The sequence below is a fragment of the Schistocerca nitens genome, chromosome 4 (assembly GCF_023898315.1).
Source record: "Schistocerca nitens isolate TAMUIC-IGC-003100 chromosome 4, iqSchNite1.1, whole genome shotgun sequence".
Classification (NCBI taxonomy): Eukaryota; Metazoa; Arthropoda; class Insecta; order Orthoptera; family Acrididae; genus Schistocerca; species Schistocerca nitens.
In genome coordinates, this window is record NC_064617.1 from 617,820,231 (window position 1) to 617,847,427 (window position 27,197).

The following is a 27,197-nucleotide window of genomic DNA, read 5'->3' on the forward strand; positions in this document are numbered from 1 at the left end:
CGTCCGTTATTAAATTTATTTTTTGTCTCAGATTAGCAGACTCTTCTTATAAACCTTCATTCCTTCGTCGTTATCTGTCATATTGTTATTATTTCACTTCCTTTATTGTTAGTATCCCTAACAGAGCCATCCTTGCCGTAAAATCTTTTGTCAATATTATCCATTTAACTTTTGCTGTCTCTAGGTGTTTTTGTTACTCTTCTCATTGTTTGTAACATTCCTTCCACATTAAAGAACATTCTGTAATTTCATCCACACTATTCATTACTGAATTACTAGCTTTAGATACCTACTTATCGAATTCATGTCTACTTCAGCCATCTCCTGCTCCTCAATTTGTACAAACAACACTCAGACTAACGTCTTGGTATTATCATATGTTTCCAAAAGATATTTTGCAATATAGTTTCCTCCTCACCATGTGTTAAATGACTCGTTCTGGTTAGGACTTCCGAACAGCCTTCTTCAAAATTCCTACCAGTTTCTTCTGTTTCTCCGAAACATCCTCTTTGAAAAATTAATGAATTACTGTGCTGATAAACCTCTTACGTTATTTGATTTTCAAACAGCTGAGCAAAACTGAACGTACTCAGACATTTCTCTCTTTACTTATTCTGATCATCACTAAACTGACACACAATATTTTTAGCGCAACGCAATCTGACTTTCAAAAATCCCTACAAAAGAATGGCCGTGACTAACAATAAGCTATACCTTTCATGAAGCACTTACCTCACAAAAATCTTCGTTACTCGAACTACTGCAATACAGCGAGCGCCAATACTGCCAGATAAAGAAAGGATTCTGACTACTGAAGGCATTAACTACTGATAGGCATAGTTAGCAAATGAAAGATTTTGATAGAGTACAAATAATGTATCTACCTTAATAGCGTTCAAAAATCATAATATATATGTCAGTTCATGACATCCAGCCTTCAAATTTACTCTTTCTGATGGACACACGTCCAGATCATCCGCTCACAAAACTCTTCCATCTCTCTTCCCACATCCACCACTGCTAGCCGCTCACCTCCAACTGCCCGACAGTACAATAGCGAATATTTCAACAATTCCAACCAGCCATAGACTGTACACAGCACAGTCAGTGGTTTTCATACAGAGCGCTACGTGTCGTTACCAACATTAAAACCTAAACAGCCTACTTACAACTCTTTGTCAGTAAATTCTATTTTACTTGGAGTACTCTTACTACATTCTCCTACCTTTGCATTTACATCCTTCATCAACTTATCAGTATTCCTAAAGACTATATCCTATCCTTTCATCGAGAGTATTTAGGTTTTCTTTAATGTCACCCGGTGTATGGAACTCAACCGCAAGGTTCTATCCATTGATAGAATTCTTTCTGACCATGACTGATAATATCCCACATTTCAGTAACATATTTACCGATATGGTGTAATTTTTCTTTATTAGCCTCCGTGGTACCATCCAGTATAATCCTGTTAATATGTATTATGTATCTCTGTACTACATCAATGTTAATACTAATAAAATATATTCTAAAACTCGTTTTTTCTCTCATGAACCTCAGCTAGTTTTCCTCCCACCTTTGCATAATAACCCTAATATCTTCACATTGCTCAACCTGAAGGGCCTCATCCTCTCTAGAATAACATTTTTTTTTAAAATCTGTAGTCCTTTAAGTTCTTCCGGGCTCCTCACGTAATTCTAACGTACTCACTTCACCTTATATTATTTCAACCATTTTCAAAGAAAATATATGCTACAGAGCTTAAATACTAAAATTCAAGCACCCTTATCACTAACGTAAACCTCGAATTACTTTATGTAATTTTCTGCACTGTCCTGACGAAGCAGCTGGTTGAAGATTGTCCTAAGCCGCGACCGTACGTCGAACTCCAGACCTCCATGTGTGCGCTTCCAGCGCACCCCCTCTCTGCTGAGGTGACGCACTGGTTCCCTCGTGCTCACTACGCGCAGCGATCTCTCCTCTGGATACATGACTGGAAGCGCCACTACTGCTGCCTCTGTCTTCTTTCTTCTTCCTCACAATGTCTTCTTAGTAGTCGACTGTTACGTTTCACTCGCGAAATGTTCTTTACCTTTGGACGTGGTTTAACTTCTCCACGGTGCGACACACTTCTGACATTCTTTAGCACATATAATTGTAATTTGTTGTTACAACCCGCATGCTACACATTTCAGGTTTATCAACAGAATAGCTTATTTTCGGTGCAAGATTATCCCCAGCATAGGAATGCCATGTGCAAAATTTCCTCGTTGTACTAAATCGATGAACAAGTTTCTCAGAGTAACCGGGTTTCCGTAGAAAGTGATATAGGTGTCGTACAATATAACTGGTCATTTTAATGAAATGGTATGTAGGATTAATTTCTCGCTCGTTTCTGTGAATCTCTCGTAGATGTTGTCCCTCGAAGTTGTTCTTGTAGTGCATTAGGTTATTCAGGCGATGCAAGAAGGATATCTGTCGTCATAAACGGACATGCGGATTTCCTTGACATAAGCAAACACGATAATACAGTAACAATTTAATAGTCTGCAACGATTCAACTCAAAAAGTTCTGATTTCGAGAACATGGTAAGGGCGACCACATAAGAACAGGATACGAGTACATCCTGTCACTGACTGGCGGGATTGGCGTGCAGCCGATAACTCTTGTTTACATTGTAGAACTTCATAGTTCTTTGTGCATCTTTGGTTCAAAATGGTTCAAATGGCTCTGAGCACTATGGGACTCAACTGCTGAGGTCATAAGTCCCCTAGAACTTAGAACTACTTAAACCTAACTAACCTAAGGACAACACACACATCCATGCCCGAGGCAGGATTCGAACCTGCGACCGTAGCGGTCGCGCGGTTTCAGACTGTAGCGCCAGAACAGCTCGGACACCAGCGGCAGGCTACATCTTTGGTAATTTATCAACATTCATTTGTCTACTGAATTAACTGGGTTACTAGATAGCAATATGGTGCTATTAAAGCCCTGTGTACCGTTGGCTCCTCCTAATATTTCGTATGTCAAAAGTAGACAATAATAACTAATATTTATCACTGGAAATTCCGAATTTCGCAACAGAAAACTTGTGGTTCCCTACGTATTCACTGCCAAGCTAGATCAGCTCTCAATGATCGCGTACTTCTCCCCACGAATCAGCTTTTTCTCTGCCCGGGACTGGGTGTGTGTTGTCCTCATCATAACATCGTCATCATCATCTTTCGTGACAGTGGCTAGACTGGACTGTGAAAAAAATTGGACTGTGAAAAATGTGAGACTTCTTACGGGCGCTGATGACCACGCAGTTGACTGCCCCACAAACCAAACATCATCATCATCATCATCACGAACCAGCTTCCTACTCGCTGTCGTCGTATTCTCCAGCGCTGCCTGAGGTAGCGAATTACTTCTGCTGTTATCCGAGTTCTAGTAAATGTAAAATACATAAAATAAAACATATTACATAAAAAGACGAACCTCACAGTATGATTATCTCAAACGGAAAGAAGAGGGGGCGGAAAAGGAACACGACATGGTCTAATCGAAGGAATCAGTTTCTAAAGTAATCACATTTCTTCCTCGTCATAGATGATACACAAGAAGCTGCGAATAGTGGGAGCCTTAACAATGAAATATTTGCATTGTTGGAAATCGTAAGTATTCATAAAGGGTATTTAGTCAGAGCCAACAAGTGATTCATTGTTCTGTAAAATGTTAATCTTATGTTTTGTTTACCGCAAACAGACTGTTACTATCTGCAGACGAGTCACGAATACATTCCTCCTGCGCTTTCTTTCCGGTATGCATTCGTGAAAGACTTGGATTGGGTCTCTGCTTTACATACTCCGTTACTCTAAGAAAAGTTTAGCTACTATGGGTCGTTCGTTCTCGCCTAGCAAGTGCTTGAGTAACAAGTACATAGCTTGCGCTAAAGGTTAATGGATTTGTTTGTTATCGCAAAAAAAAAATTGTTCGATTCTTGTACACCATATCTTATCTACATCATGAAAGGCAGAAACGTTTAATACAGTAATTCCAAATTAGTTACAAAATTTTTGATCAGGTGTACATCAGTAACTGAGAAACAGATTTGTAGAATAAAAATCCACTTTAGTTGCCAAATTAGGAAAATTGCTAGCAGCTGAATTCCGATGTCGTTTACGTTCAATAATATACATGTATATAAACAATGACAGATGTCTTGGAATTTTTTGCAGTGGGATTAGGAGGATCCTGAGTTTTGTTTGAACTCTACGATGTTTGTGCAGGACGGAAGATATTGCATCAGGTACCTTGAACGAGCTCCTCATCCATCGAGGAATCATACACGCAGTGAGAATAGTAATAAGTTTCCAGAATGAGATTTTCACTCAGCAGCGGTGTGTGCGCTGATATGAAATTTCCTGGCAGATTAGAACTGTGTGCTGGACTGAGACTCCAACTCGTGAAAGGTAAAGGTCCCGAGTTCAAATCTCGGTTGGGCACACAGACTTAACCTGCCAGGAAGTTTTTCACAATAATTTTATTTAACAGAGTTCAGACAGGATCGAACGCGTCGTCTCGCAGGCGTGCAATGTCCTCAGGCAGCAAACCTGCACCAACATGACAGTCGCGTACTGGCTGTGCACGGACGACAGCTGTTGGGGTCGATTGCATCAGTGGCCTTATGACCGAAGCAGCACCAGCAGCCAAAAGCCGAAGGTGGGAAACAACGAACGCCAACAGCTGGTGAGAGGCATGTTCGGGTGCAGTCGGTGAGCCAAATTGCCGGGAGTCGGCAGAAGTCACCACCAGTAGGCCCCAGCTGTAAGGTACCTGTTGTGTACATACACTCCTTGAAATGGAAAAAAGAACACATTGACACCGGTGTGTCAGACCCACCATACTTGCTCCGGACACTGCGAGAGGGCTGTACAAGCAATGATCACACGCACGGCACAGCGGACACACCAGGAACCGCGGTGTTGGCCGTCGAATGGCGCTAGCTGCGCAGCATTTGTGCACCGCCGCCGTCAGTGTCAGCCAGTTTGCCGTGGCATACGGAGCTCCATCGCAGTCTTTAACACTCGTAGCATGCTGCGACAGCGTGGACGTGAACCGTATGTGCAGTTGACGGACTTTGAGCGAGGGCGTATAGTGGGCATGCGGGAGGCCGGGTGGACGTACCGCCGAATTGCTCAACACGTGGGGCGTGAGGTCTCCACAGTACATCGATGTTGTCGCCAGTGGTCGGCGGAAGGTGCACGTGCCCGTCGACCTGGGACCGGACCGCAGCGACGCACGGATGCACGCCAAGACCGTAGGATCCTACGCAGTGCCCTAGGGGACCGCACCGCCACTTCCTAGCAAATTAGGGACACTGTTGCTCCTGGGGTATCGGCGAGGACCATTCGCAACCGTCTCCATGAAGCTGGGCTACGGTCCCGCACACCGTTAGGCCGTCTTCCGCTCACGCCCCAACATCGTGCAGCCCGCCTCCAGTGGTGTCGCGACAGGCGTGAATGGAGGGACGAATGGAGACGTGTCGTCTTCAGCGATGAGAGTCGCTTCTGCCTTGGTGCCAATGATGGTCGTATGCGTGTTTGGCGCCGTGCAGGTGAGCGCCACAATCAGGACTGCATACGACCGAGGCACACAGGGCCAACACCCGGCATCATGGTGTGGGGAGCGATCTCCTACACTGGCCGTACACCACTGGTGATCGTCGAGGGGACACTGAATAGTGCACGGTACATCCAAACCGTCATCGAACCCATCGTTCTACCATTCCTAGACCGGCAAGGGAACTTGCTGTTCCAACAGGACAATGCACGTCCGCATGTATCCCGTGCCACCCAACGTGCTCTAGAAGGTGTAAGTCAACTACCATGGCCAGCAAGATCTCCGGATCTGTCCCCCATTGAGCATGTTTGGGACTGGATGAAGCGTCGTCTCACGCGGTCTGCACGTCCAGCACGAACGCTGGTCCAACTGAGGCGCCAGGTGGAAATGGCATGGCAAGCCGTTCCACAGGACTACATCCAGCATCTCTACGATCGTCTCCATGGGAGAATAGCAGCCTGCATTGCTGCGAAAGGTGGATATACACTGTACTAGTGCCGACATTGTGCACGCTCTGTTGCCTGTGTCTATGTGCCTGTAGTTCTGTCAGTGTGATCATGTGATGTATCTGACCCCAGGAATGTGTCAATAAAGTTTCCCCTTCCTGGGACAATGAATTCACGGTGTTCTTATTTCAATTTCCAGGAGTGTAGTTCCGCGTAGTCAGCGCGTACTTTCCCACTAGAGCGAGCCCCGCTAAGCACAACAGCGCAGGGGTAGCTCTCATCCGTCTTCGCACTACGAGATGGCACTGTCTTAGAGACGGACCAAATTCTGCTTCCGCCGATCCGCGTATTAATATGTAACGCAGCCAATGAGATTGCTGTTAACGTGGAACCTTTTCTCCTCGCGGATCACACTCGCGCAGTGATACCTGAACGCTCGAGGTATTACAACGGGTGTACAGACCTCCGATCAGTCAGTCTGCATTAGTTTATAGTCAAATTTCAGTCTGCGCCTAATAATATTATCATATTCCTGTACATAGCCATGAAGAGAAATGGATAGACACTTTGCCAAGTATCAGAGATATATGAGAATAAGATTAACGTACTAAGACCAAAGAAACTTCAGATTGTCAATTGTAAATAGCAGTAAAGGTTTATGATTATTATTATTTTAATAAATGTGTGTGAAAATTAATCAAGTTCTGTTTAAAGTTGGTCACCGTCAATCTGCTACTCTAAGCGTGCAAGTGGCATTTCTATCGTCTGACCCAACGGCAGAAGATAAACACGCTACGATAAGACCACGAGACATATTGCTGACACTCGCCTACTTCGTTAGAGCGACAAGTCAAATAATCTCATGGTGTGTGTACCGAAGATCTTACAGTACGCACACCACAGTACCAGTCCACCTCCAAGCAGGATCAGGACTAGGTGCAGCCCAAAAACCCACGGCTAGCAGAGGCAGCGCTAGTGGTAGTTGAGGCTGGCAGGAATACGCTTATCAGGTCGACGGCCAGCGTTGAAAGCTTCCAGGATAGGCTCCTGTCGATGATAGATATCTATGGCTCGAGTGAGCAGTGTTTATGACCACTCGATTCGGCCTTGTTGTGACCTGCCGTCACTTTCAATCATATAGACTGCAAAAGATACAGCGCCAGTCCCTGGACGGCATCATGTGAGTTACCACTGCAGTGGCCTGGCCCTCGCACCATGCTGCGCCAACGAAGTTCCATCCGGGCCGCTTCAGTGCGTAAAATGACCTTCGTCATGTCAGCTCAGCACCCTTACGGCTTTAGGCCGTCTTCTGGCTCGCTTGGTCGCAAGTCACGGGTGGTGGAGTGGGTAGGTAGTGGCGTGGCATTCCTACCCTCTTCAGAAGATTTGATCCACCGACCGACAGACGTATTAATTCTGAAAGTCATTTGATAATACATCTTAAATTCTGTACCTATATGTACACTTCTTATTCTAGTCGCTTTTATGCTACTCCAGTCCAGTTGACAATGTTCAGTGACTTAATAACTACTTATTTACTAATAGTAACCCACTCGGTTGGTATAACCGGTACAGGGAGTACGTGAGGTTGGGTAGTTTTCTGCTGTAAATATACAATTAGGTGACTAAAATCATGGGGCAGCGATATACACGTACAAATGACAGTAGTATTGTGTAGGCAAGGTATAAAAGGGTAGTGCATTGGCAGAGCTGCCTTTGGTACTCCCGTAAAAAGATTTCCGACGTGATCAAGGCCGCAGGACGGGAATTATCAGACTTTGTATGCGGAATGGCAGTTGGAGATAGAAGCATGGGACATTCGATTTCGGAAATCATTAGGGAATTCAATATTCCGAGTTCCACAGTCTGAAACGTGCCGAGAATACCGCGTTTCAGGCATTACGTTTCACCACGGACAACGCAGTGTCCGACGGTCTTCACTTAACGACCAACAGCAGCGGCGTATGCGAAGAGTTGTAGCTAGTAACACACAAGCAACACTGTGTCAAATAAAAGCGCGGCGAAATTTTGCGCCAATGAGCTATGGCAGCAGACGAGTGACGCGAGTACCTTTGCTAACAGCACCATATAGCCTGTAGCTCTTCACATGGGTTTGTGACCATATTGCGACCCTATCGGTTGGAACATAGAAGACTGGAAAACAGTAGCCTGTTGGATTAGTAGGAGCTGATGGTAGAGTTCGAGTGTGACGCATACCCCACAAAGCCGTGTACCCAAGTTGTCAACAAGGCACTGTGCAAGCTGGTTGTGGCTCCAGAGGGTGGTGGCTGCGTTTACACAGAATAGATTGGGTCCTCTGTTATGTTCAGCTACTTGGAGACCATTTTCAGACATTCATGGGCTTCATGTTTCCAAGGAACGACAGAATTTTTACGGATGACAATGCGCCATGACACTGGGCCACAATTTTTCGCGGTTGGTTTGAAGAACATTCTGGACAATTTGAGCGAATGATTTGGCCGCCCAGATCGTCCGACATGAATCCCATTGAACATTCATCGGACATAACCAAGAGGTCAGCTCGTGCAGAAAATTCTGCACCGGTAACACTTTGGGAATATGTAGGCTGCATAGATGAGACGCATGTTGACATGACTTTGTATTGGTAATTTCTGCTGTTTTGTTCCAACATGATGAATAATTTGCCCTGCGCTAATACGTCCCTTCTGTCCTTCAGTGCTACTATCATCTCGTCCAGAGAGTTAATGAGGTTATGTTCCAATGAGCTGTTCAGATAAGTCAGCTTCTCGGGAAAGGTCTCTCAGCCAGTACAGTAGCAGATGTGTTACGCTTCGAATCGTAGTCGCTGTTACGTATGCTGGAAAACAGTTGGCCCTGAAATTTCACAAGCCATATCATTTATCAGTATACCCTACCCTTTAATTGGCCTGAGCTCCCAGTTGGTGCACATCGACAGCGCAGAAAGATACGTATATAGCTTCTTTTCTGTGTTTACTTCGTAGATTCTTACATAAATTGCGTGTGAGTTTCGTATAGGAGGTGTAATTTCGAGTTTTAGTTACTGTAATAGTAATTCAGGCAGATTGTAGCGCAGTCGTTAGACATTTGTTTTATTTTGGTACGTCAGTGGCACTTGTTTGTCTAGTAGGCTCTCAGAGACCAGTGTGGCCTGAGCTCCCAGTTGGTGCACATCGACAGCGCAGAAAGATACGTATATAGCTTCTTTTCTGTGTTTACTTCGTAGATTCTTACTTAAATTGCGTGTGAGTTTCGTATAGGAGGTGTAATTTCGAGTTTTAGTTACTGTAGTCGTAAATTCAGGCAGACTGTAGCGCAGTCGTTAGGCATTTGTACAGGTTAGTTCATACATTCTTTGCGTGTTTCCCTTGCGTTATCTGGGCACGGACTCGTGTTTCAGTAACTGTTGTTCAACATCGATTAGAATGGACAGGGACTGTGATTGCTGTGTTCGGATGAGGGCTGAGTTGGCATCCCTTCGCTCACAGCTGCAGGCGGCGCTGACTTCGGTCGTGCAGCTTGAGGCTGTTGCCAATGGGCACCACTGTGGGGAACTGGATCGGTCTGCTGCTGTGGTTGCCCCGGTTGCTGCCCACAGTAGGGCTGTGCTCCCACCTGTGGTTGATTGGGAGGTCATTCCAAGGCGTGGCAGCCAGCGAAAGACGTCCCCGGAGGCTGATCAGAAAGCCTCCTGGTGCGTCTGACAAACAGGTTTCAGGTACTGTCTCTGGCTGAGCCAGATGCAGCTGCCTGCCCTGTTTCAGAGGATGATTCTCAGCCTTAAAGGTCCGGGCAGTTGCAGAGGGTTGGCTTATTGATAGTTGGGAGCTCCAATGTTAGGCTCGTAATGGGGCCTCTTAGGGATATGGCGGCTAAGGAGGGGAAGAAATCCAGTGTGCACTCCGTGTGCATTCGGGGTGGAGTCATTCCTGATGTGGAAAGAGTCCTTCCGGATGCCATAAAGAGCACTGGATGCAGCCAGCTGCAAGTGGTGGCACATGTCGGCACTAATGACGTGTGTCGCTTTGGATATGAGGAAATTCTCTGTGGATTCCAGCGGCTATCTGATTTGGTGAAGGCTTCCGGTCTTGCTTACGAGATGAAGGCAGAGCTCACCACCATCTGCAGCATCGTTGACAGAACCGACTGCGGACCTCTGGTGCAGAGCCGGGTGGAGGGTCTGAGTCAGAGGCTCAGACGGTTTTGCGACTGTGTTGGCTGCAGATTCCTTGACTTGCGCCATAGGGTGGTGGGGTTTCGGGTTCCGCTGAATAGGTCAGGAGTTCACTACACTCAGCTGGCGGCTACACGGGTAGCGGAGGCTGTGTGGCGTGGACTGGGCGGTTTTTTAGGTTAGAAGGCCTCGGGAAAGTACGGGGTGGGCTGAAATCTCAAAGGGTGCATGGCAAATACAGGACGTGCTTGGATCAAGGAACAGTCGGAATTGTAGTTGTAAATTGTTTTAGTTGTGCTGGGAAAGTCCCTGAGCTTCAACCGCTAATAGAAAGCACAGACGCTGAAATCGTTATAGGTACAGAAAGCTGGCTAAAGCCTGAAATAAGTTCTGCAGAAATTTTTACGAAGTCTCAGATGGTGTTCAGGAAAGATAGATTAGGCAGAATTGGTGGTGGAGTGTCTGTGTCTGTCAGAAGTGGTTTATCTTGTAGTGAAGTCGAAGTAGAAACTCCGTGCGAATTGGTATGGGTGGAGGTTATACTTAACAGCCGAACTAAGTTAATAATTGGCTCCTTCTACCGACCCCCAGACTCCGATGATATAGTTGCTGAACAGTTCAGAGTAATTTTGAGTCTCATAACAAATAAATACCCCACTCATACGGTTATAGTTGGTGGGGACTTCAACCTTCCCTCGATATGTTGGCAAAAATACTTGTTAAAAACCGGTGATAGGCAGAAAACATCTTCCGAGATTGTCCTAAACGCTTTCTCCGAAAATTATTTCGAGCAGTTGGTCCACGAACCCACGCGAATTGTAAATGGTTGCGAAAATACACTTGACCTCTTAGCCAGAGCTAATAGAGAGCGTCATGACTGATACAGGGATTAGTGATCACAAGGTCGTTGTAGCTAGGCTCAATACCGTTTCTTCCAAATCCACCAGAAACAAACGCAAAATAATTTTATTTTAAAAAGCGGATAAAGTGTCACTAGAAGCCTTCCGAAGAGACAATCTCCATTCCTTCCGAGCTGACTATGCAAATGTAGACGAGATGTGGCTCAAATTCAAAGATATAGTAGCAACAGCAATGGAGAGATTCATACCTCATAAATTGATAAGAGATGGAACTGATCCACGTGATACACAAAACAGGTCCGAACGCTGTTGCAGAGACAACGGAAAAAGCATGCGATGTACAGAAGAACGCAAAATCCCGAAGTTTGGCTAAAATTTACAGACGCGAGAAATTTGGCGCGGACTTCAATGCGAGATGCCTTTAATAGGTTCTACAACGAAACATTGTCTCGAAATTTGGTAGAAAATCCGAAGAAATTCTGGTCGTATGTAAAGTACACAAGCGGCAAGACGCAGTCAATACCTTCGCTGCGCAGTGCCGATGGTACTGTTACCGACGTCTGTGCCGCTAAAGCGGAGTTATTGAACGCAGTGTCCAGAAATTCCTTCACCAGGGAAGACGAATGGAATATTCCAGAATTTTAAACACGAACAGATGCTAGCAAGTTTCTTAGAAGTAGACACCTTAGGGGTTGCGAAGCAACTCAAATCGCTTGATACGGGCAAGTCTTTCAGGTCCAGATTGTATACCGATTAGGTTCCTTTCAGATTACGCTGATACAATAGCTCCCTACTTAGCAATCATATACAACCGCTCGCTCACCGATAGATCTGTACCTACAGATAGGAAAATTGTGCAGGTCGCACCAGTGTTTAAGAAGGGTAGTAGGAGTAATCCATCGAACTACAGACCTATATCATTGACGTCGGTTTGCAGTATGGTTTTGGAGCATACTTTGTATTCAAACATTATGAATCACCTCGAAGGGAACGATCTATTGATACGTAATCAGCATGGTTTGAGAAAACATCGTTCTTGTGCAACGCAGCTAGCTCCTTATTCTCACGAAGTAATGGCCGCTATCGACAGGGGATCTCAAGTTGATTCCGTATTTCTAGATTTCCGGAAAGCTTTTGACACCGTTCCTCACAAGCGACTTCTAATGATGCTGCGGGCCTGTGGGGTATCGTCTCAGTTGTGCGACTGGATTCGTGATTTCCTGTCAGGAATATCGCAGTTCGTAGTAATAGACGGCAAATCATCGAGTAAAATTGAGGTGATATCAAATGTTCCCCAGGGAAGTATCCTGGGACCTCTGCTGTTCCTGGTCAATATAAATGACCTGGGTGACAATCTGAGCAGTTCTTTTAGGTTGTTCGCAGGTGATGCTGTAATTTACCGTCTAGTAAGGTCATCCGAAGACCAGTATCAGTTGCAAAGCGATTTAGAAAAGATTGCTGTAAGGTGTGGCAGGTGGCAGTTGGCGCTAAATAACGAAAAGTGTAAGGTGATCCACATGAGTTCCAAAAGAAATCCGTTGGAATTCGATTACTCGATAAATAGTACAATTCTCAAGGCTGTCAATTCAAGTAAGTACCTGGGTGTTAAAATTACGAACAACTTCAGTTGGAGAGATACGTAGATAATATTGTGGGGAAGGCGAGCCTAAGGTTGCGTTTCATTGGCAGGACGCTTAGAAGATGCAACAAGTCCACTAAAGAGACAGCTTACCAGGTGGGATTGACGGAGGACATCGAAAGGGTGCAAAAAAGGGCAGCTCCTTTTGTATTATCAACTAATAGGGGAGAGAGTGTGGCAGATATGATACGCGAGTTGGGATGGAAGTCATTAAAGCAAAGACGTTTTTCGTCGCTGCCAGATCTATTTACGAAATTTCATTCACCAACTTTCTCTTCCGAATGCGAAAATATTTTGTTGAGTCTAACCTACATAGGTAGGAATGATCATCAAAATAAAATAAGAGAAATCAGAGCTCGAACAGAAAGGTTTAGGTGTTCGTTTTTCCCGCGCGCTGTTCGGGAATGGAATGGTAGAGAGATAGTATGATTGTGGTTCGATGAACCCTCTGCCAAGCACTTAAATGTGAATTGCAGAGTAATGATGTAGATGTAGATGTACAGTCGTTCTGTACCCTTAAGTCATCTGTGCTCACGACAGTTAGCGTTAACCACCACCGGAATGTGCGTGGCATATACCCGGTGTGGATTTGCTTTCTGGAAACACTGTTGCGATCTCGGGAAGTTCCCTGAATATCTTTCTCCTCATGTTCCTCCTAAGAATAATTCTATTTCACATGTTTGTGTGGGATTCTGAAGTACCAGTGACAAGTATATTGTAGCTTGCTGTAGCTGCAGTGCGAAGTTTGTCTACCGACAGTAATTCATGGTTCTTACATCCTGGTGTAGCCAGTAGTCCTTATTTTGTACTGATTTTAATGAGAAAAAATAAAATATTTATTATTATGTAAAAAATGAATGGATGAAAAATGGGGAAGAAATGGCTTTTAAATATTTTTGTTATTTACTCTTTCAGTACGAACTTTGTTGTAGAACCCCTTATTTACGTGTGGTAATAAAAATTCATTTAGACAGCATTAAGCACATTTAAAATTACGTGAACTTAGTCAACCCTCTCATGCTGATAAATTCATATTAACTGATTAAGAACATTTAGTTGAAAATTGTATAAATTAATTTTTTTTACGTATTTCGGCCTTGGCACACATTTTCTAAATGCAGTGGTTTTTTTAAATATTTACTGAATTCTTTCCCGGCGTTAGCTATGGAACACAAGACTGTCTCTGTTAGCAGAAAATGGTTAAATATTGCCAAGCCGACCTGAACGTTTAATTATCATTGATAAAACACACTTCACTATACGTTTAAGTTAATTGCTTTAGAAATTGAAAGAACCAACAGATTGTTAAACTTCAACGTTAACTATCCGCCTATTAATGCACAAATGTGAAACCAGTAATAAATTCCGTCAGTCTCGGGATTGCTGTAAAAGAAAAATATTTTCGTAATTCACTGCTAATTTTATCTGCTCCCGATTTACAATAATAACGAATGTCCTTTATACAAAATTAAATAATATTTTTTTGCTAAACAATTACAGTCATACGAATTGCTTCATAGTGTACATAGTAAAATCAAATGTCATTTCCTTTGATTAATAGTGTGTGTGCTGCCAGGGAACGTTACATTGCCCCCTGGCAGCATTTGGCAAAGAGTTTCTATACTTTGACACAATGGTGCCAGTAACGTTCTTTACAATTCTGTATTTTTTATGGAATGGCTCTTTTTGTGGTGTCACCGCTAGACACCACACTTGCTAGGTGGTAACTTAAATCGGCCGCGGTCCTGTAGTACATGTCGGACCCGCGTGTCGCCACTGTGTACTCGCAATCCTAGCGCCACCACATGGCAGGTCACAAGACACGGACATGACTTCGCCCCAGTTGTACGGACGACATAGCTTGCGACTAGACCTACCAAGTATTCCTCTCATTTGCCGAGAGACAGATTAAATAGCCTTCAGCTAGTCCATCGCTACTACCTAGCAAGGCGCCATGTGTATCATTGCTAATTGCTTACTACTATGCAAGAGATGTATTTCAACAAGAACAAGACTACATTAAAGTTAAGTATATTAAAATCTCTCTTCTTTTCTTTATAGTTTTCATCCAGTCTCCTGTTTCAGAATTTACGCCCGTCTGCGTTAGTTTCGCGTGCACCTAGCCACTCATTGTGTCGAGACCTTAGGGAATCGACACAACACTTTTAATTAGTCCCAGGGTTACATATGTTCATGGCTCCCCCATTTGGGCGAAGGCAGACAGGAAACGTGGGCAAAACTGTGCTGGAGCCCAGCCATCCCTGTTGGTTCATGATTAATCTTGTCTCTTTAACAGTCATTCTTTTGAATTGATTTAGCAGTTTGTCATCAACGGTTACGTAATATCACAGTCACATACAGTTCAACGAAAGTTTGTTGTGTGTGATTAACAACTCGTAATTATCATTTTTGCGATATACTGCAAGGTCACTTGTCCTAGGATATATCACTTAGTTTTTTGAAATCATTTAGCACAACGTCACTTTTCATAATGTTCCCACTACCTACGTGTTACAAATTCATTTCCTACACTTGTTAGTGTTCATTTTCTCTCGTCAATTTACGAGTATACATAATAAGTGTTCAATGTTTGTCAAAAATCGAGTTCATTGACATGTTATGCAGTTTGTGTAAATATTTTGGAATATGTTAATAATGCTGTAGTCGGTGAGCGGTGCGGAGTGATTGTTGAGCGGCGCTCTGCGCGGCGCGTCGGCTCCGTGTAGGTCACCGCCCCCGGTGTTGACAGCTACGGCGCTGAGAGGCGTGTGGCTGTCTGGTCTGCTACGGGCTGCTGCGGCCGCTGCATGACTGAAGTAGCCGTATGCGCGTTGTATATCAGCTCGCCTGTGTGACATCTTCTTGCAGTGCTCCAGCAAACATGCAACAAGTTCACAAACAGTGTACTATCCTTATGGGCATTTTTTCCTGCTAAGGGAAAGAACGCACACAGTTATTGGCAGTTATCATTCAGTAGGCCTTCACTAGTCTGGTTTGCACAATGTTTCGTTGTCACAGAAACACGTTTTATGGGCACACAATATTTTTTCACCATGTCATGACTTGTCATTAGTCACACGCAAGTTTTCACCTTAGGATAAAATGTATCTCTGTAGTCAATGCGCTTTCCTGGCGTCCCTTGACACACAGAGTTATAGTTTGACACTAGCTTGGTCCACCGTCTGTTATCGGCTCACTGTTCGTGTCGTGCTAGTTCCTTGACCACTTGCACACACGGCGATGATACAGTTTCTTATTTCTTGTTCAAAACAACCTCGTGACGCATTGCTGCAGGTTTAACAGTCACTGTCTGTCTCTGCCACACAATACTGCACTTATGTTTAAGTTTTTTCACTTACAATGTCCGTTGTGCAATGTCTTGTAACAACACATTCGTAACTTCTTTGTTCGCTCTTTACCAAGGTGTGTGACAATTGCGTACATGTTAACAAATATTAAAATTTCGTATTAGTTTGCCCAAAAATCATCTATATTTATGTTCGAGTATATTTTATTTGTGCATTCCAGCCGGATTCAGGCATATTGTTCAATAACTCCTTTGAAATTATGTCTCACTTTACTTGCAAGGTCCTGCGTAACTACAGTGTAGTCTCTGTAGGCTAAAATTGACTTAGACTGTATCGGGCTAGCTCTTTTAACTGATTGGATCTCCACATGCTTCAATTGAAGCTTGTTTGTGCGTAACTTTGCGTTACTTAAATTTGCAATAAGTTTGCCTCCCATGGTGCCCTCGGGTCACTACTGGGTGCATTATTCTCTTTGATAACACTGGTTTGAAAATAAAGTTCTCAGGGTCTCATATTATTGATATTATTCTGGGTTCGAATCTGTCAGTCTGACAGCTACACATAATAGAGAAGATTGTACCAAGAAATATTTCAAGTTTGACACACATATAGAATATTATGCAGTACACAAACTAATCACTACTAAAATGTTCCTCCTGACTGATCTCTGTCACAATTTAACACTACAAATAATTGCACTAATCAGGTTATCTGTGCAGACATTTAGAGCATGTTTAAGCTAACACTAATTAAAAGGAAGACATAACACAGATAATCATAAACAAAAGAGAAAGTCAATCATATTCTTATAACTAAATACTTCTACACTAGTACATTATCTCTACAGATCACACATCATTAATGTTCATTCATTTCCAAAAGAATGGTGCACCTTTTTTACACGTAACACATAGGACTATTAGTCATTTACTGTAGGAATATTTTCACATCCTTACGCGGATACAGTCCCCGTACTCTTCCTGAGTGGGGATCTGCTAAGAGATAGCTACTATTTCCTTCTTGGACCAAGGAATGGAGTATGAGGCTCGACAGTAGGTTTTGTGAGGCTTCACCTCGATATTGTATTGATATCCCTTAACAATTCCTGGTCGTTCTGAAAATACATTTGCATTGTTAGATAATAGCTGTACCAAATCCTGCTGTTGCATTGAATTCAAATTTTATGACTGTGATACTTTGTTCACAAGTGCGTCCACATATGCTTTTAATTGATCACTTTGTACGTCTGGATAATAGAGATTTTGTCCTAGAGAATGATTGTCTAAATGTAGTATCCACTGATTCCTACATTTTATGTTAATAGCATTACAATTGGGCAGAGGTACCTCTTCAGATCTGAGCATGGACAATTCTATCCTCCTACCCGCGTTCATTAAACTTAATTTTCCCCGAGAAAGGTCGATTACTGCGTCCCTTTCTCTCAAAAAACCTACCCCCAAAATGCAGGCTACCCTTAAACCCTTTACTACCAGGAATGAGCACGCTATGGCTTCTTCCCCTATATACATCTCTACCCGCACTTGGAGTTTAATTATTTGTCGCTGTGCACTTATGGCTCCAGTGACTTTACAATTGTTCACAGGAAAGGTCAGCATACGCCTTTCTTTCCCCAGTACTCTGAATAAGTCCATACTCATGACACTGACAGTAGCACCTGTATCTACGATTGCTTGCACATCAATATTGTTAATTTTGACCTCTATTATCGCCTGTACTTCGTCTTTGTGCTCCTTTATGCACGTGGGTGGTTCAGTTATTAATTCATGTCCCATCTGTACCCCGTCATTATACCTGAGGATACAGATTTCCGATGTTTTGTTCTGTGTCGGGCTGCTCTCACTCCAAACCTCAGCCGACGATGGAGAGCGTATCTCGGCTGAATCTAGTTTGTTGGATTATTACTGGTGGATGGGTGTGGCTGTTCTGTGTCGCTGACCTCCACTATGTGTAAGTTGTGTTGCGTCGGCCGCCACGGTTGCGCAATTGGCGCATTTTGTGGTGGCGGTCGGTTATTGTCATATCTTTCACTGTTTTGCCGGTCCGGACTGGGCCTCTGGTTCTGTGGCCAAGTTCGGTTTGCATCGTTATAGGTATTAGTGTTCCACGGCCCCCTGGCATTGCTTGGCATTGTTTGGTGGGCCTGTTTCATATCGGTCATCGGACCTCCTTTTCCGTTCATTATTCACCGGCGGACTATTGCCGTTCCGGTCGCTACCTCTATTCCCGTTTTGTACGTAATCTTGTCTCCTATTGTTACCTCCGCCGTTTCCATTATTTGGTGGAGGCGTGTTATTTCGACCATTTCTGTAACCGTTTCCGTTACTTCTAGCCTGTTCAGAGGCTGCCTCAACATCCTCCTGAATCAGGTCAATTGAGTCCAGAACAGACAAGAAATGTTCCATGTCGTTCTCCGGTACGTGTATAAGTTTTTCCTTTACGTGTAGCGGCAAGTGTGATTTCAAAAGTCTGATCAAATCCCGGGATGAAATCTGCTCGTCCCAGTAACGGGTCTTATTAATGTATTTCTCAAAATATTTTCGCAAATTGCCTAATCGTGGAGAATAAGGCTCTGGATTATATACTTCTTTCCCTAAGCTCTCCTGAATACATGTTGGCCAATATTTGGCCAAGAATGCCTTTTCAAATTGCTCATATGTGTCGCAACTGTCAGCTGCTTCGGTTGCCCATAATGCAGCATCTCTTTGTATGTAAGACATAACGAACTGTATTTTCTGTGTATGACTCCAAACGCTAGGCAAAATGTTTCTAAATCCCTTGATAAGTACTACAGGTTGAACAGATTTCTTCTCCGTTGTAAAGACCTGAAACTGTCGGTTTCTAATCAGGCTTTCTTCAATCACTATTTTGGAGTGACATTTGTTTGTTCCCCCATGAACCATGGACCTTGCCGTTGGTGGGGAGGCTTGCGTGCCTCAGCGATACAGATGGCCGTACCGTAGGTGCAACCACAACAGAGGGGTATCTGTTGAGAGGCCAGACAAACATGTGGTTCCTGAAGAGGGGCAGCAGCCTTTTCAGTAGTTGCAGGGGCAACAGTCTGGATGATTGACTGATCTGCCCTTGTAACATTAACCAAAACGGCCTTGCTGTGCTGGTACTGCGAACGGCTGAAAGCAAGGGGAAACTACAGCCGTAATTTTTCCCGAGGACATGCAGCTTTACTGTATGATTAAATGATGATGGCGTCCTCTTGGGTAAAATATTCTGGAGGTAAAATAGTCCCCCATTCGGATCTCCGGGCGGGGACTACTCAAGAGGACATCGTTATCAGGAGAAAGAAAACTGACATTCTACGGATCGGAGCGTGGAATGTCAGATCCCTTAATCGGGCAGGTAGGTTAGAAAATTTAAAAAGGGAAATGGATAGGTTAAAGTTAGATATAGTGGGAATTAGTGAAGTTCAGTGGCAGGAGGAACAAGACTTTTGGTCAGGTGATTACAGGGTTATAAATACAAAATGAAATAGGGGTAATGCAGGAGTAAGTTTAATAATGAATAAAAAATAGGAGTGCGGGTTAGCTACTACAAACAGCATAGTGAACGCATTATTGTGGCCACGATAGACACAAAGCCCATGCCTACTACAGTAGTACAAGTTTATATGCCAACTAGTTCTGCAGATGATGAAGAAATTGATGAAATGTATGACGAGATAAAAGAAATTATTCAGGTAGTGAAGGGAGACGAAAATTTAATAGTCATGGGTGACTGGAATTCGTCAGTAGGAAAAGGGAGAGAAGGAAACATAGTAGCTGAATATGGATTGGAGGGAAGAAATGAAAGAGGAAGCCGCCTTGTAGAATTTTGCACAGAGCATAACTTAATCATAGCTAACACTTGGTTCAAGAATCATAAAAGAAGGTTGTATATCTGGAAGAATCCTGGAGATACTAAAAGATATCAGATAGATTATATAATGGTAAGACAGAGATGTAAGAACCAGGTTTTAAATTGTAAGACATTTCCAGGGGCAGATGTGGATTCTGACCACAATCTATTGGTTATGAACTGCAGATTGAAACTGAAGAAACTGCAAAAAAGTGGGAATTTAAGGAGATGGGACCTGGATAAACTGAAAGAACCAGAGGTTGTAGAGAGTTTCAGGAAGATGCATAAGGGAACAATTGACATGAATGGGGGAAAGAAATACAGTAGAAGAAGAATGGGTAGCTCTGAGGAATGAAGTAGTGAAGGCAGCAGAGTATCAAGTAGGTAAAAAGACGAGGGCTAATAGGAAACCTTGGGTAGCAGAAGAAATATTGAATTTAATTGATGAAAGGAGAAAATATAAAAATGCAGTAAATGAAGCAGGCAAAAAGGAATACAAACGTCTCAAAAATGAGATCGACAGGAAGTGCAAAATGGCTAAGCAGGGATGGCTAGAGGACAAATGTAAGGATGTAGAGGCTTGTCTCACTAGGGGTAAGATAGATACTGCCTACAGGAAAATTAAAGAGACCTTTGGAGAGAAGAGAACCACTTGTATGAATATCAAGAGCTCAGATGGCAACCCAGTTCTAAGCAAAGAAGGGAAGGCAGAAAGGTGGAAGGAGTATATAGAGGGTTTATACAAGGGCGATGTACTTGAGGACAATATTATGGAAATGGAAGAGGATGTAGATGAAGATGAAATGGGAGATAAGATACTGCGTGAAGAGTTTGACAGAGCACTGAAGGACCTGTGTCGAAACAAGGCCCCGGGAGTAGACAACATTCCATTAGAACTACTGATGGCCTTGGGAGAGCCAGTCATGACAAAACTCTACCATCTGGTGAGCAAGATGTATGAGACAGGCGAAATACCCACAGACTTCAAGAAGAATATAATAATTCCTACCCCAAAGAAAGCAGGTGTTGACAGATGTGAAAATTACCGAACTATCAGTTTAATAACTCACAGCTGCAAAATACTAACGCGAATTCTTTACAGACGAATGGAAAAACTGGTAGAAGCGGACCTCGGGGAAGATCAGTTTGGGTTCCGTAGAAATGTTGGAACACGTGAGGCAATACTAACCTTACGACTTATCTTAGAAGAAAGATTAAGAAAAGGCAAACCTACGTTTCTAGCATTTGTAGACTTAGAGAAAGCTTTTGACAACGTTAACTGGAATACTCTCTTTCAAATTCTGAAGGTGGCTGGGGTAAAATACAGGGAGCGAAAGGCTATTTACAATTTGTACAGAAACCAGATGGCAGTTATAAGAGTCGAGGGGCATGAAAGGGAATCAGTGGTTGGGAAAGGAGTGAGACAGGGTTGTAGCCTCTCCCCGATGTTATTCAATCTGTATATTGAGCAAGCAGTAAAGGAAACAAAAGAAAAATTTGGAGTAGGTATTAAGATTCATGGAGAAGAAGTAAAAACTTTGAGGTTCGCCGATGACATTGTAATTCTGTCAGAGACAGCAAAGGACTTGGAAGAGCAGTTGAACGGAATGGACAGTGTCTTGAAAGGAGGATATAAGATGAACATCAACAAAAGCAAAACGAGGATAATGGAATGTAGTCGAATTAAATCGGGTGATGCTGAGGGGATTAGATTAGGAAATGAGACACTTAAAGTAGTAAAGGAGTTTTGCTATTTAGGGAGAAAAATAACTGATGATGGTAGAAGTAGAGAGGATATCAAATGTAGACTGGCAATGGCAAGGAAATCGTTTCTGAAGAAGAGAAATTTGTTAACATCGAGTATAGATTTAAGTGTCAGGAAGTCGTTTCTGAAAGTATTTGTATGGAGTGTAGCCATGTATGGAAGTGAAACATGGACGATAACCAGTTTGGGCAAGAAGAGAATAGAAGCTTTCGAATCTGGTGCTACAGAAGAATGCTGATGGTAAGGTGGGTAGATCACGTAACTAATGAGGAGGTATTGAATAGGATTGGGGAGAAGAGAAGTTTGTGGCACAACTTGACTAGAAGAAGGGATCAGTTGGTAGGACATGTTTTGAGGCATCAAGGGATCACAAATTTAGCATTTGAGGGCAGCGTGGAGGGTAAAAATCGTAGAGGGAGACCAAGAGATGAATACACTAAGCAGATTCAGAAGGATGTAGGTTGCAGTAGGTACTGGGAGATGAAGAAGCTTGCACAGGATAGAGTAGCATGGAGAGCTGCATCAGATCAGTCTCAGGACTGAAGACCACAACAACAACATTTGTTTGTTTCGCTAACATTGGTTGCCTGTTCTGTCTCGCAGTCGCAGTTTTTCACTGCTGTATTTATATGCCTATCATTGTTGGACCTGGCTGGCGTGACACACGCCTGTGCGTCGACGTGCAACAAGCTGTTTTCCAGCTCCGCAAGACGTCGGTTGACATTCCGCTACCACAGCGGAATGTCAGTGTGCACCGCCCTTTTTAGGTTCCGCACTAGAGCCCAAGTCTTTGGCCTCAATCGCGGCGTGCACCTTCTCGTCTATTTTTTTTATAAATTCGTTTTCAATTTTGTGCACTTGTTCGGACATTTTCTGCTCAATTGCTTGTCTTGTGTCAATTTCTAATTGTTCCATCCTGTTAGCCAGTGCACTGATTTCATCTACGATACTGGCGTTAGCCACCTGGATATTAACTACACTTTCGCTCAGTTCTTGCACCGCTTTGGTTATGGTTTCATAGTTTTGTCTCAAACTATCAATCTCACTTTGCATACCTTCCAAAGATTGCATTAACTGCAAGTCTCTCTAATGCTGGTATCGATCACGCTCTGCTTGTTTAGCATCACGTTCAGTTTCTCGTTCTGCATGCATAGCATCACGTTCTCTATCGCGTTCTGCTTGCATACGTGCAAATTCAGCTACCAATCTCTGGTCACGCTCTGCTTGTTCATGCACAAACGTAGCTTGGAAATTGAGCATGCGTTCGAACATAACCCTTAATGATGCACTTCTGAAACCTCACCACTCACTGGTCCGTGTCTAGTGCTTGTAGGTGGCACAGTATTTCTACTTTCAACTGAATCACTGGCTGGCAGTGGCAACATTTCTTGCCCATCTGCCCCCAGATTCTCACATTGTACTTCCTGAACTACGCCACTAACATTACTTTGTGCCCCACTTTCTAACTCGGTATCACTGCTTGCTAACTGTTGTTCATTATCCATGTTTATATCTTTCTGACTACGCAATCTAACCATAGTCAAGAAAAGAAACAAAATCTGAACTAAATATCCTAACACTCAGGTTTCACTGACATAATCACACAAGAAATGGTCGTTTGTTGAAACACACTTATTATATACTACGATGACTAACTACTCAAATGTCCTGTTATTTAAAAAAAAAACACTAACAACAAGCACACCACTAATGATCCGAGAACACCGCACTGAGGCTACTTTACTACCCACAGGACAACTACACTGTAGCTTTACCTTTTGGTGATCTATCTTGGGTGCAGCTGCCCCCTGGTATTGTGGTAGGTAATTAATTTTTTGATATAATGAGCTCTCTTCTTCAGCTTGCCTCTGGGTATATAGTGTTCTCATACAAAAAATCATATACAGGTATTACCACACAATATTGGTTAGGCAATACATACAATACATAAAAAAAATTATTAATTGTTCTCCAACAAAGTTCGACTACAATAATTCCCTAGTTATCTCATGGGTATTTTGTGGCCACTGGTTATTCGAGCCCCACGTTATTGGGCGCCAATTTAATGAAATAAAAAAAAGAAAATATTTATTTATTTATTATGTAAAAAGAATGAAAATTATGAAATGAATCGAAAATGGAAATGCAAATGTGGGGATGGAAATGTTGCTTTATGTATTTTTATTATTTTTTCTTTCAGTACGAACTTTGTTGTACAACCCCTTATTTACGTGTGGTAATAAAAATTAATTTAGACAGAATTAAGCACATTTAAAATTACGCAAACTTAGCCAACCCTCTCATGCTGATAAATTCATATTAACTGATTAAGAACATTTAGTTGAAAATTGTATAAATTAATTTTTTTTACGTATTTCGGCCTTGGCACACATTTTCTAAATGCAGTGGTTTTTTTAAATATTTACTGAATTCTTTCGCGGCGTTAGCTATGGAACACAAGACTGTCTCTGTTAGCAGAAAATGGTTAAATATTGCCAAGCCGACCTGAACGTTTAATTATCATTGATAAAACACACTTCACTATACGTTTAAGTTATTTGCTTTAGAAATTGAAAGAACCAACAGATTGTTAAACTTCAACGTTAACTATTCGCCTATTAATGCACAAGTGTGAAACCAGTAATAAATTCCGTCAGTCTCGGGATTGCTGTAAAAGAAAAATATTTTCGTAATTCACTGCTAATTTTATCTGCTCCCGATTTACGGGTTTGGTTAATTTTTCTTAGCGGAACAATTTTTCTAAATGTGCCGTCACTGCAAATCGCTCGGCCGTGGCACAGCCCAGCAACACCAGCGATAATTGCTAAAAATGCTGAAAATTCTTTAAAGAAATATTATAGATGACATGGGCAAGCTAATTTACATTAGTAATACACAATTTTGATAAATTATAATGTATTTAGACCACAACAATAATTCAGCTTACATTAGTGAGTAATTTCTCCTCTAATGGCGGCTAAAGATAGATACAGACAAATGAAGTTTACTCATTCATAAAATACTACGTCACAGGTTCCGCTCTCTCTCAGCTCTGGAGGAAGACGACAAAGAATGCACACTATGTTTCCTATTTATACCACTGCCGACCGTTAATGTCTCTTTGCAATCTTACAACATTACTCCCCTCTGTGGCTGTATTTTACATTTTTCTTATCGCAGATATTGACATATTTCGTAATTACATTATGAGTATAGAAATATTACAATCATAAATACATCGAGAATATTATTACAGAAAATATTACAATAATAACGAATGTCCTTTATACAAAATTAAATAATATTTTTTTTGTTAAACAATTACAGTCATACGAATTGCTTCATAGTGTACATAGTACAATCAAATGTCATTTCCTTTGATTAATAGTGTGTGTGCTGCCAGGGAACGTTACATGATCTACACGAATTTTTAGAAGCCCTCTATGGTATAGGATGAGATATATAAAGAAAGAGATGCTAAAGCCAAATTCAATTTATTTCGTAGTAAATTTGTCTCAATATTTGAAAGCAGCTTCCCTAAAAGTCGCCCAGAAAATCGATTAAAAACCAAGTAACTCATGGATATCTATCGGAATTACAGTCGCATGCAAAGGAAAGAGATAGATTTCAATGAAGGCCAGAATGTGTCTACATAAGACATTTCTTGCATAGTACAAAAATACTTCTATATTTTAGGGAAAGTAACTATCATGTCCAGAAATATTCATGTCTGCATATAATAAGATTAAAATTACATGGGATACTGACAAATAAGAGACAAGACGCCTCTCAGTGTACAAGATAACATAAAAAGCTAAATGAGAATCGTGTGACTGATAATTCGCAAGTTACAAACACCGTAACAGTCATTTTCTAAATGTAGTGACATAAGTAGGATTAAATGGGTAATTTGAAGTACAAGAGAATATATTAAAAATGTCATTCCGTTAAACTTACAAAAAATACCAACATCCTCCACTGAAGTTTATAGAATTGTGAAAATTCCAAAATACAAATACTCGTATTTGATGATGGAATTTTAAATGTAATTCTGAAAAGTTGTTCTCACGTAATAAGTAATTTCCTTTATGCCTTTAGTAACGTGAGTAATGCATCGCTGGCACAGTGAATTTTTCCAGACAAGTAAATATATACAATTGTTAAGCCATTATACAAGAAAGGTTACAAGAAAGAAATAATTATCACCCATTTTCCTTTCTGTTATCTATTTCCAAATAATCTAAAAAGTAACACAATAAAAGGTAGTTTCAGATTTAAGTAGAAACAGTTTACTCAGTATCTCACAGTTCTGATTCCAGGAGGATTACGCAACTGTGAAAGCTATTTACACATTCACCCACCAAATATTACAAGCCGTAAATATCACCAGTTGGTATTCATTGTGGCGTTTGGTTGTGTAGATCATGTTACACGCTTACAAAAACGTAAATGTTATGGAACTGATGGTATTATATATAAATGGTTTGAATCATACTTAATAAATAGAAAGTAAAAACTTGTGCTGAATAATACAGACAATGTTGAAAAGGCAGTAAACTTTAGTGAGTGGGGAGAAATCGCAAAGAGACTGCCTAGGAGTTCAAACTTGGGTTCTCTTCTACTGCATATACATGTGAATGACCTTCCACTTAAAATTGAAAGACAGTACTAGTATTATAGTAAGTCTTCTTAGACAGTAACAGAAGAGATTGTTAATGATGTTTTACAAAGAATTATTAAGTGGATCCCTGAAAATGGTCTCTCCGTAAACTAAAAAAAAAAAAAAAATACAGTTCTGTAGAACAGTCTAGCTACGGAACAAACGAATCAACCTCTTAATCTATTTTGCACATTTCCACTCAATATTGTCTTCCGAAATAATTTAGCATAATTCATCTCTTTGATAGGAAGTATTGATTGCACAAAAGCGAGCAATAAGAATTCTATGTGGTGTTAACGTGCGGTCGTTGTGTCGGTACCTCTTCAAGGAATCGAGCGTTTTAACTAGCCGGCCTTTGTGGTCGAGCGGTTCTAGGCGCTACAGTCTGGAACCGCGCGACCGCTCTGGTCGCAGGTTCGAATCCTGCCTCGGACATGGATGTGTGTAATGTACTGAGGTTAGTTAGGTTTAAGTACTTCTAAGTTCTAGGTGACTGATGACCTCAGCTGTTAAGTCCCGTAGTGCTCAGAGCCATTTTTTTTAACTAAAGCATCACAATACAATATTCGGTAATGAAGTTCATAATAAATAATCCATCCCATTTTGAAAGAATAGTTCCTCAATAACGGAAAATGTCTGACAGTTAGAAAATTAAGCTTTAAATGCAGCCTACACTCATTTTTCCTGGACAGTTCCTACTACACAGAGCAAAAAGAAGACAACCAATTCTTTTTTATTTCTAGCTGAACTAAAAATAATGTGTTCATTGATGTTGACATTGATCGTGTACGGAATCCAGTAAATTCCATTGTTTCGATGAAAATCGTTCAGATGATCGTATTATAAGTAGGCTGTTTAGGTTTTTATGTT

At 42.0% G+C, this 27,197-nt stretch overlaps 1 protein-coding gene across 1 annotated transcript in view; it reads left to right on the forward strand.

The window, feature by feature from the left end:
- LOC126251401 (probable chitinase 10) overlaps positions 1 to 27,197 on the forward strand; it is a 406,321-nt gene that overhangs the window by 153,825 nt on the left and 225,299 nt on the right. The window lies entirely within an intron of this gene.